Genomic DNA, 8,939 nt, shown 5'->3' with positions numbered 1-8,939 from the left:
ATCTCCTGACCTCGTGATCCGCCCATCTCGGCCTCCCAAAGTGCTGGGATTACAGGCTTGAGCCACCGCGCCCGGCCTTACTTTTCTTGTTTCTTGGCTAAACACATCAAACCCAGAGCTGCACAGGTTCCTGGTGACTAAACTTCTACTTTGTGCTAATTGCTGTGCCTGGACGGTGTCTCAGTAGTGACAGTGGGAGGGCTGGCCTGTGGGGTGCCAGGGGTGCTGAAATGCCTTGCTGTAGTATATAGACATTCCTGTCTTCAAAGGGTAGCTGTTGGAGAGAACAGTGTCTGAAAGCGTTAAGAGAATATGCTAAGAGAAAATGCTCATTTAAGAATTAGTTATCCTGATAAAACATTACAGAGGCACGGGGAAATAGCAGATTGCTGACTTGAGGCTTGTTACAAGATTCTGCTGTAGAGATGCAGAAGATCACGGCCCCCGACTAATGAATATTGTAGCAGGGAAATGGCATGACAGGTTCCTTCTTGTTCCAATTGAGCCTGCTTCTGCAAGAACAAAAGGTCAGTTGTGCTAAAGATATTGAGAGAAGCTTAGTTTGGACATGCCTTTCAGTGCACCAGAGTTCGATGGCTGCTGTGGAATTGATTTCTTACACCAAGGCCAGATGGTTGAAGAAAAAAAAAAGTTAGAATATGACACTCTATGCACCAAGGAAAATTTAGAACAAAATCACTCTCAAGAGAAGATGTGAATCTTCAATGGGCCACAGAGGTAGCCTTTTATTTAAGAATAAAATTGGCTCAGTGAAATGCCTATCAACCTATTGCATCAAACAGAGCTTTTTAATAATAAATCATTATTTAAGTCAAGGATTTTTGGAAATAATAAAATGAAGCGTTCTTCATATCCAGCTGCTTTTTGGTGTTCTGAACAGAAATTTTTCCTTTTTTTTTGAGTGTTGTGTGTGGATATATATGTAATTGTATACATTTTTAAAATAGCATTGCTTCATTAAGAAAATTTCAAAAACCCAAATAAACAAAATAAAAGAAAATTATAGTTTAACTACCCCTGCATCTCAAAACAGACACTATCCTTTCCCCATGCAGAGCTGTTTTATTTTTCTTTTATGTCAGTTCATATGGATTTTCTTTAGTTCCTCTCTTTCATGTTGGTGAGGGGAAAGAAATAGATTTTTTAATGTATATACTATTTAAAATAGTTCTTATTTTTCTGATGCTTATAGAACTCTAGGAAACTAATCTCCCTGTGTTCATGTCCTAAATTTAAAAGATTGTCTTATAGAAGTTAGGTTGTACCACCACTGTGTACAGCAGGTCCTCAAATAACATTGTTTCATTCAAGGTCATTTTATTAGGCCTTTAGGGGGAAAAATCAACTTTAATTTTTCCCCCAATCAAGGGGGAAAAAAGTTGCTTCCTGGTTGGGCCACTGTCCGGGTAGAGTTGAGAAGTTCTTCCCATGTTCAGGTGGGTTTTCTCTGGGCACTCAGATTTCCTCCCACATCCCAAAGAGGTGCATTTCAGGTTAACTGGCATGACTAAATAGTCCCAGGGTGAGTGTGGGTGCCCCTTTCAACGGAATGGCAGTCTGTCCAGGGAGATCCGCCTGGAGCCCTAAGCTGCAAGGGATAGGATCTGACCATCCATGATCCTGAACTGAAATAAGTGGGTAAATAAATATCTTACTCATCATTAGTCTTTCTTAAATGTATGTATAGTTCACATTCATTTTAATGTTTAATATTAGGAGTATTTTGATCTTTATGTACAAGTTTGGTGATGTTTTCCTGACTAGAAATGTGCTGTAAGAGTGTAAGTCTTGTTTATATCAATTAAGCTATAGGAAAATTAGTTTCATTATACATTCTTTTGATAAAAGTCACAATTTTCAAGAACCTGTGGATGATATTAAGTCAAGACTTACTCTATTTATGTGTGTGTGTGTGTGTGTGCTCGTGCTCATGTGCAGAATTTTAGTGCTCAACTGGACCATTACAAATTGTTTATTGTTTAGTCCTAAACTCACAATTACAGAAAGAAAAAAAGGTCTACGTATGTTAAATAATTTTACATTAATGTTTCTAGTAAGTAAGGCTAGATATCCTTTTCACTTGCTTCTTCATTTACCTTTCACAATCAGCTGAGAGCACGTACATAAAATCAATATGTATTTCAGTACATGTGTAATGTAATGTTCCATTGAGTTCAAATATATTTTTAGAATATGGCAAGTGCCACACTGAGGTAGAGATATTATAAAATTCACTTTGGGTTTAACATACATCATTATCTGCAAAGTGTGTGGTACCAGCAATATCACGAAGGGAAAAAGGTAGAGACTGAGGCAACATTGCTTTATAGAATGTCATATACAGTATTTAGACATATAGTTTATAGATTTTTCAGATTGACTTCTTTCACTTAGCGGTGTTGACTTATGTTTCCTCTGTCTTTTCCAATCAGCCATTTCTTTCTATCACTGACTTATATTTCATTGCATGCATATACCATAATTTGTTTATCTGTTAACACAGTGGAGGCCATCTTCCTTATGTCAAATTTTAGCAATAATTCATAGAACTCCTATAAACACCCATATGCAAGTTTTGTGTGGACAGGTATTTTCAACTCATTTGAAAGGAGCACAGTTGCTGAATCTCGTGATAAAAGTATTTTAGTTTTGCAAGACACTGCCAAATCGTCTTCCCAAGTGGTCATACCATTTACATTTCTATCAACAATGAATGAGAGATCCTGTTGCTTCATGTCCTCCCTAGAATTTGATTTTGTGTTTTGGATTTTAGGCATTTTAATAGGTGTATGGTGGTATCTCATTTTTACTTGCAGTTCCCTAATAAAACATGAGGTTTTCATTAGGGAGCTGTAAATAAAAGTTAGAGTTTTATTTGCATCTTTCATATGCGCATCTGTTATCTATTTATCTTCTTTGGTGAATTGTTTGCTTAGAACTTTTGCCTGTTTGTTAATTGGGTTTTTTTCTTATTGTTGATATTTCCGAGGGGCTTGGGGGCTAAAACTAAGTATTTCCCTTGCTCCAGATTGGTTATTCTTTGGTGCAACTCAAAACCATAAGGGTCTGACAAAATAGTTTCTTTTGCAGGCTGGGTTTTGTTAAAGAGAACAGAATACTCAGAAGCATTTAAAAACTATTACTTTTCTTTTCCACCTAATAAATATGAGGGGATTTTTTTTTCATCCTGCACACCGAGAACCTAGTAGGGTTCCTGGAGGTAAAACTCAAGAAAGTTTGGGGTTCCCTTTAGACTAGGTCCCTGTACTTTTTAACTCTAAAGCTTTTCACACTGAACCTCCAGTCTTTCACCTACTATGATTTAAGTTTTTCTACCCCAGTACTTGCCTCAGTGGCAGGTTGATGCAAGTGGGCTTCTATAATGAGCAATGAGTCACTGCATTTAACCATTTCTACAGTTTTCACAGTCCACACTTTTGTCTTGGGACTTCAGTTCTCCCATAGACCCAAGAAAAGTTGTGGATTTTCAGTTTCTTCAGATTTTTTCTTGTTCTGTCCATGCAAGTGATAACTTATAAGCCCCTTACATCTTGAAATGGTAACCAAAACTTTACCATTTTACTTTTAATTTTTCTCCTGTCTTTTTTTTTTTTTTAATTAATTTTTTTTTTTTGAGACAGAGTCTTGCTCTGTCGCCCAGGCTGGAGTGCAGCGGTGTGATCTCCACTCACTGCAAGCTCTGCCCCATGGGTTCACACCATTCTCCTACCTCAGCCTCCCGACTAGCTGGGACTACGGGGGCCTGCCACCTTGCCCTTCTAATTTTTTGTAATTTTAGTAGAGATGGGGTTTCACTGTGTTCGCCAGGATGGTCTTGATCTCCTGACCTTGTGATCCACCTGCCTCGGCCTCCCAAAGTGCTGGGATTACGGGTGTGAGCCACCTCACCCAGCCTCACTTTTTCTCCTTTCTTATACATAGTTTGTGACTTTTAGAAATTTTTCTGTCTGAAAATATTTTTTTGTTGAAGCATTCATGTATTTATATTTAACATATTGACTTATTTTGGTTTAAGTCTATTATTTAAATTTTTATTTTCTCTTAGTTCAATCTTTCTTTTTTCTTCTAATCTTTTTATTGATGAAATTTATATTTTAATTATTCAGTGTTTCTACTAGTTCCTAAATATGCATACTTTTACTCTAGTATTACTTGTGTTTTCTTTAAATTGCACTGAGTAATCTTGACTCTGTAGGATCTAGTATAAATAAGTAGGTTTACCATTGACCAGAAAATGTAAGTATTTTGGATATTTAAGCTCCATTTAAAAGTTGATTTTCTGTTAATGTTGCCAGGTATTCTATTTCTACACATATTTTAAATTTCAAAGGATATTATCATTTTGTATAAAATAGATCATGTATTTTCCAATTAGCAGCATATTTAAACCTTTGAGATGGCCTTTCTTTCTCTTCATTTCTGATTTTTTTGTCTGGGATTTTCTTCTGCTTTAATGTTTGAAAAACATTTTTTTCTCATAATTTCTTTACTGTAAGTCTGCTCTGTTCCAATTCTCTAAGCTTTTGTTTGTCAAAATGTCTTTATTTTACTTTTATTTTTGAGGGATACTTTTACTGGTTCTGGAAATCAAACTTGCAGTTATTTTCCTTCAGCATTCCAAAGATACTTTTTTTTATGTCCGTGCTCCATCATTGTTGCTGAGATATGGCCTTTAAAACATAAAATTGTTCTTTTTTTGATAATGTATATTTTTCTTTTATCTGTTTTTAAAATTTTCTCTTGCTTCTGGCTTTCAGTACAGTTATATCCCTAGGGTTTTTATATGTTTGTTGTTGTTGTTGTTAGGTCTTGATTTTGGTTATGGTCTTGGCTTTTCCTGCTTGGAGTTCCTAGAATACATTAAAACTACAGGTTGGTGGTATTTACCAATTTTGGAATATTCCAAGGAATTAGCTGTTGAAATACAACTTCTTCATCAATCTCTCTCCCCCTGAGTTTCTAATTACATTTAGTTACCACCTGTAGCCCTTATCTTTTTGTCTCTGACATTATTTTCTATGTGTTCTTTCACTTTCTGCTCTCTGTGATTCAATCTGGATGTTTTCTTTTGGCAGATTTTTAGATTCACTATTTTCTTTCTTTCCTTTTTAATCTGCTATGTCTGCTCTGTTGATAAATCTACAAACTTAAATTTTATTTTTCAGTTTTAAAATTTCTATTAATATTTAAATACATATTTCAATTTCTGTTCAAATTTTTCACCTTGTCATCTATTTCCTTAAAAGTATTTGTCACTTTTATATTAAGATCTGATCATTAAAGTGATCTAGGTTCCTGTTTTGGCTTATTCCCTAAATTTCTTTACTCATTTGTATTTGTTCCATGCAGAGTAGGAAGTTAAAAGAATAAAAAGAAATGTACCTCCTAGAGTTTGAGAAGCTCAGCAAAGATTTTAGCAGTTACCTAGTGTTGGGAGAAATATAAATGGAATTCAGAGCCCATTATGGGTTAAGAGTCCTGATAAATTCCACAGACACTCAGGTGTGACGTTGAACTGTGCAAGCCCAAGTTAAGGGCAAGCATGGCTGGGCTAGATCTTTTAAACACTGACACCCAGCTTTGAATTAGCTGGATATTCAATTCTAATAAGTATGTGAATCTATCACCTTCCATAAAAAAATCTTACAGAACCTCTTCAGTTTTTTATACATGATATTTGATAATCAATATTTTAAGGTGAAGCAAAAGAGATTAAGAGGGGATTAAAAAAAAAAAAAAAAAGCAACAGGTGAACAGGTGATCTAGATGCTCTGAAAATCTTCTCGATAAGCCAGTATGTGACTATGGGCAGAAGGCTCAGGTCATGTTGGTTCATGCAGGACTCCCTCTTTTACAAGAATATTTTTAGGAAACATGATTGATATACATAGTAAAGAGTTAGCAAACACTTGATAATTAGAAAATGAAATGCTTTCACTTCAAGGCAATAAAAGTCTTCAAAGTGTTTACAAAATTATTTCTCAATTATATTTTCTGTTGCAGACTATTTTGGTTTTATTTTCAATACCCCTCATATTGATCTTGAGCCTCAAATGAGTGGAACAGTGACATATTAGTGATTTGTAGGCATTTCTTTGGACCGGACAAGCATATAGATTCTATACTAACAGGAAAGCAGATAAACTAGTTCTGCCAATAGATGAAGGACTCTACAGAGAAATATTTAATCTGCAAATACTTTTTGGTTTATTTCCTGAATTGATAAAAATGAATAAGAAAATATTCTATCTTTTCTCTTGAACTTGAGAATAAAAACATGCCAAAACATGTATTCTCAGTCACATACCTTGGAAATGTGATTCCAACGTAGATTTTTTCCTTGGTTCCAGTAACTTATGTACAATAGTATCCTGCTTTGAAATAATCCTTTATTAAATAGGAATATTAAAATGAACTTCCTTTCGCTGTCTTTGCTTGCTACTCTATGTGCGGGTTGAAGGCAGAAGAAACAAAATTTTGCCACATCGTTTTTATGAACTATTATTCCATTATGAGCAGAGGGATTCAGATCCTGTTAGAATAAATTCACCCAGAATGTTTTTTTAAGCAAAGGAAATTAAAAGTATACTACTAGAAAATATGTTTATAATATATATCAAAAGTCTTATGTTTATGCTTTTTAGCTTAACAGTATCACAGTTAGGAAATAACCTCAAATGTGAACAATTTGAAGAAAAAGATGTTTTCTGCAGTCATATTTAGAATTGTTAAAATCTAAATCCACCTGAGTCATCAACAAGAAGCTAATTATAATTCAGCCACGTGATGTCTTTTCATACAGTACAGTATCTGTATTAAGGAGGAATTTCTTTAAAAATGAAAGCCTATGTGTTAATTTTCATTGAACAAAGCAAAATAAATGATGATGTAATTTGTATAGTACATCAAAATTATCAAAATGATTTAATATGCAGTGATTGATGATAATATCACCAGTTGTTTCTTTAGTGTCTTTGTGCAAGAAATGTCATGTAGCTTTAGGAAAAAAAAATCTAGTTGTCATTTGGAACCAAGAAGTAAATAATTATTTCCAGAGAGATTTAAAATGGCTTCTACTTTTACAGTGGAGAACATGTAGCTGTTAGATTTATGCGTCATTATAATAAACATAGTTTTGGGTGGGAGACAGACCCTAAGTATCAGAGTGCCTACGTATAGCTAGACCATGTAACCCAAAGCCGGTGAACAGCCATGGATTAATGCAAATGTTCCAACATAGATTAAGTCTTCTAGGATAAAATTAAGTGAACTCTGGTCATGAGAATCATATCATTTTATACAAAAACCAGTAACAGATGTCCTCAGTTTGGACAGTAGTGCAGAGCAATCAACATATCCATGCACATAGAAAGTGAAAAGTGGGGTAGGGCATGTTGGTTCACGCCTGTAATCTCAGCATTTTGGGAAGCTGTGGTGGGCAGATCACGAGGTCAGGAATTCAAGACCAGCCTGACCAACATGGTGAAACCCCATCTCAGCTAAAAATCCAAAAATTAGCTGGGCATGGTGGTGTGCACCTGTAATCCCAGCTAATCAGGAGGCTGAAGCAGGAGAATTGCTTGAACCTGGGAGGCAGAGGTTACAGTGAGCCAAGATCACGCCACTACACTATAGCCTGGGCAACAGAGCAAGACTCTGTCTCAAAAAAAAAAAAACACAAAAGTGAAAAGTGGTTTTAAAAATCAGTTGGAAAAGTTGTGATTGTCTGTGATCTTCATAAAAATTGTCAAAATGATGAAAACTCTCTTGCTTTTGATCACTGATATATCTGGGAAATAAAAGGAAAGTAGTAAATTGAGATTTATTTTGTGTACTCTAATTAAAACACTAGGGACTTACGCATTAAAATATTTTATTTCATGCTAAAAAATAAACTGGTCAGGTATAGTCTGAACTGTGCTTATTCTCTTCTTGTATAATTTACCATACAGGGTATCTTTTCTAGTATTAATAAATTATGTTAAACTTTTCTACATTTGGATCATTTCCCAACACTTTATTCTTCATACTTTATGTGTTGTAAAATGCCTCTGAACTGTACTTTCAAAGGAGCTATTCTTTTACACTGAAGCTTTTGTGAGTATTATTTCCTCTGGGTTAGTTTCATCTTTTTTTGGTCACATCCACATTCCTCAGGTATGTGAGTAAATTTACCTTCACTAAGTTTCTCTGACTGCATACCCAGAGTCTCTCAAACTGTGGCAGTGGCAGTGTTCCCACGGTCAGCTATTTATTCTATAACTCCATTTTATGTTCAATGCAAACAAAGTACAGTAAACACTTCTGTCATCTTGTATACATATTGTTGTCATTTCCTCCAGGGTTCTCATCACTTTGCTGTTGCCATTTTCAAATATTCTAATCAAATCCAATTTCACTTTCAGTGTTACCACTTTTTGTTTCTTTTCTGCACATTCATTCTTGTTACCTAATTCTTTCTTTTGATTATCAAATCTTGTAAAATGTTACCATGGGTTCATCACTGGAAAATAAGGAGGTAACACAAATATATAACTTCTCTTTTATGCATGACCTAAAAAATAGATGGGCAGTGTCCAGTCACTGCCAAATGTGGAAAGAAGGAATGTGATTCATCAGTGGATCAGGATGCACATTTGCCATTCATGTAGTTTGATTTGTGGGCTCAAGAGTTAACAGTGAAGTTTGTACTTTATGCAATTGCTCACAGTTAATAGACTGTGGTAACTGACATTTGAACTGTGTTGTTGAGGGACTGTGTGTTATTTTAATAAGGCATTGCAACTGAAATGTCCCTATTGAAAACATACAAAGCAAGGACTGCCTTTAATCAGTTCTGAATGGTAAGATTTGGCTGATTATCATTTTCATCTTTATACATTAATGCATGTGCATAT

Source organism: Piliocolobus tephrosceles, chromosome 17, assembly GCF_002776525.5.
Source record: "Piliocolobus tephrosceles isolate RC106 chromosome 17, ASM277652v3, whole genome shotgun sequence".
NCBI lineage: Eukaryota > Metazoa > Chordata > Mammalia > Primates > Cercopithecidae > Piliocolobus > Piliocolobus tephrosceles.
This window is presented reverse-complemented; position numbering follows the sequence as displayed.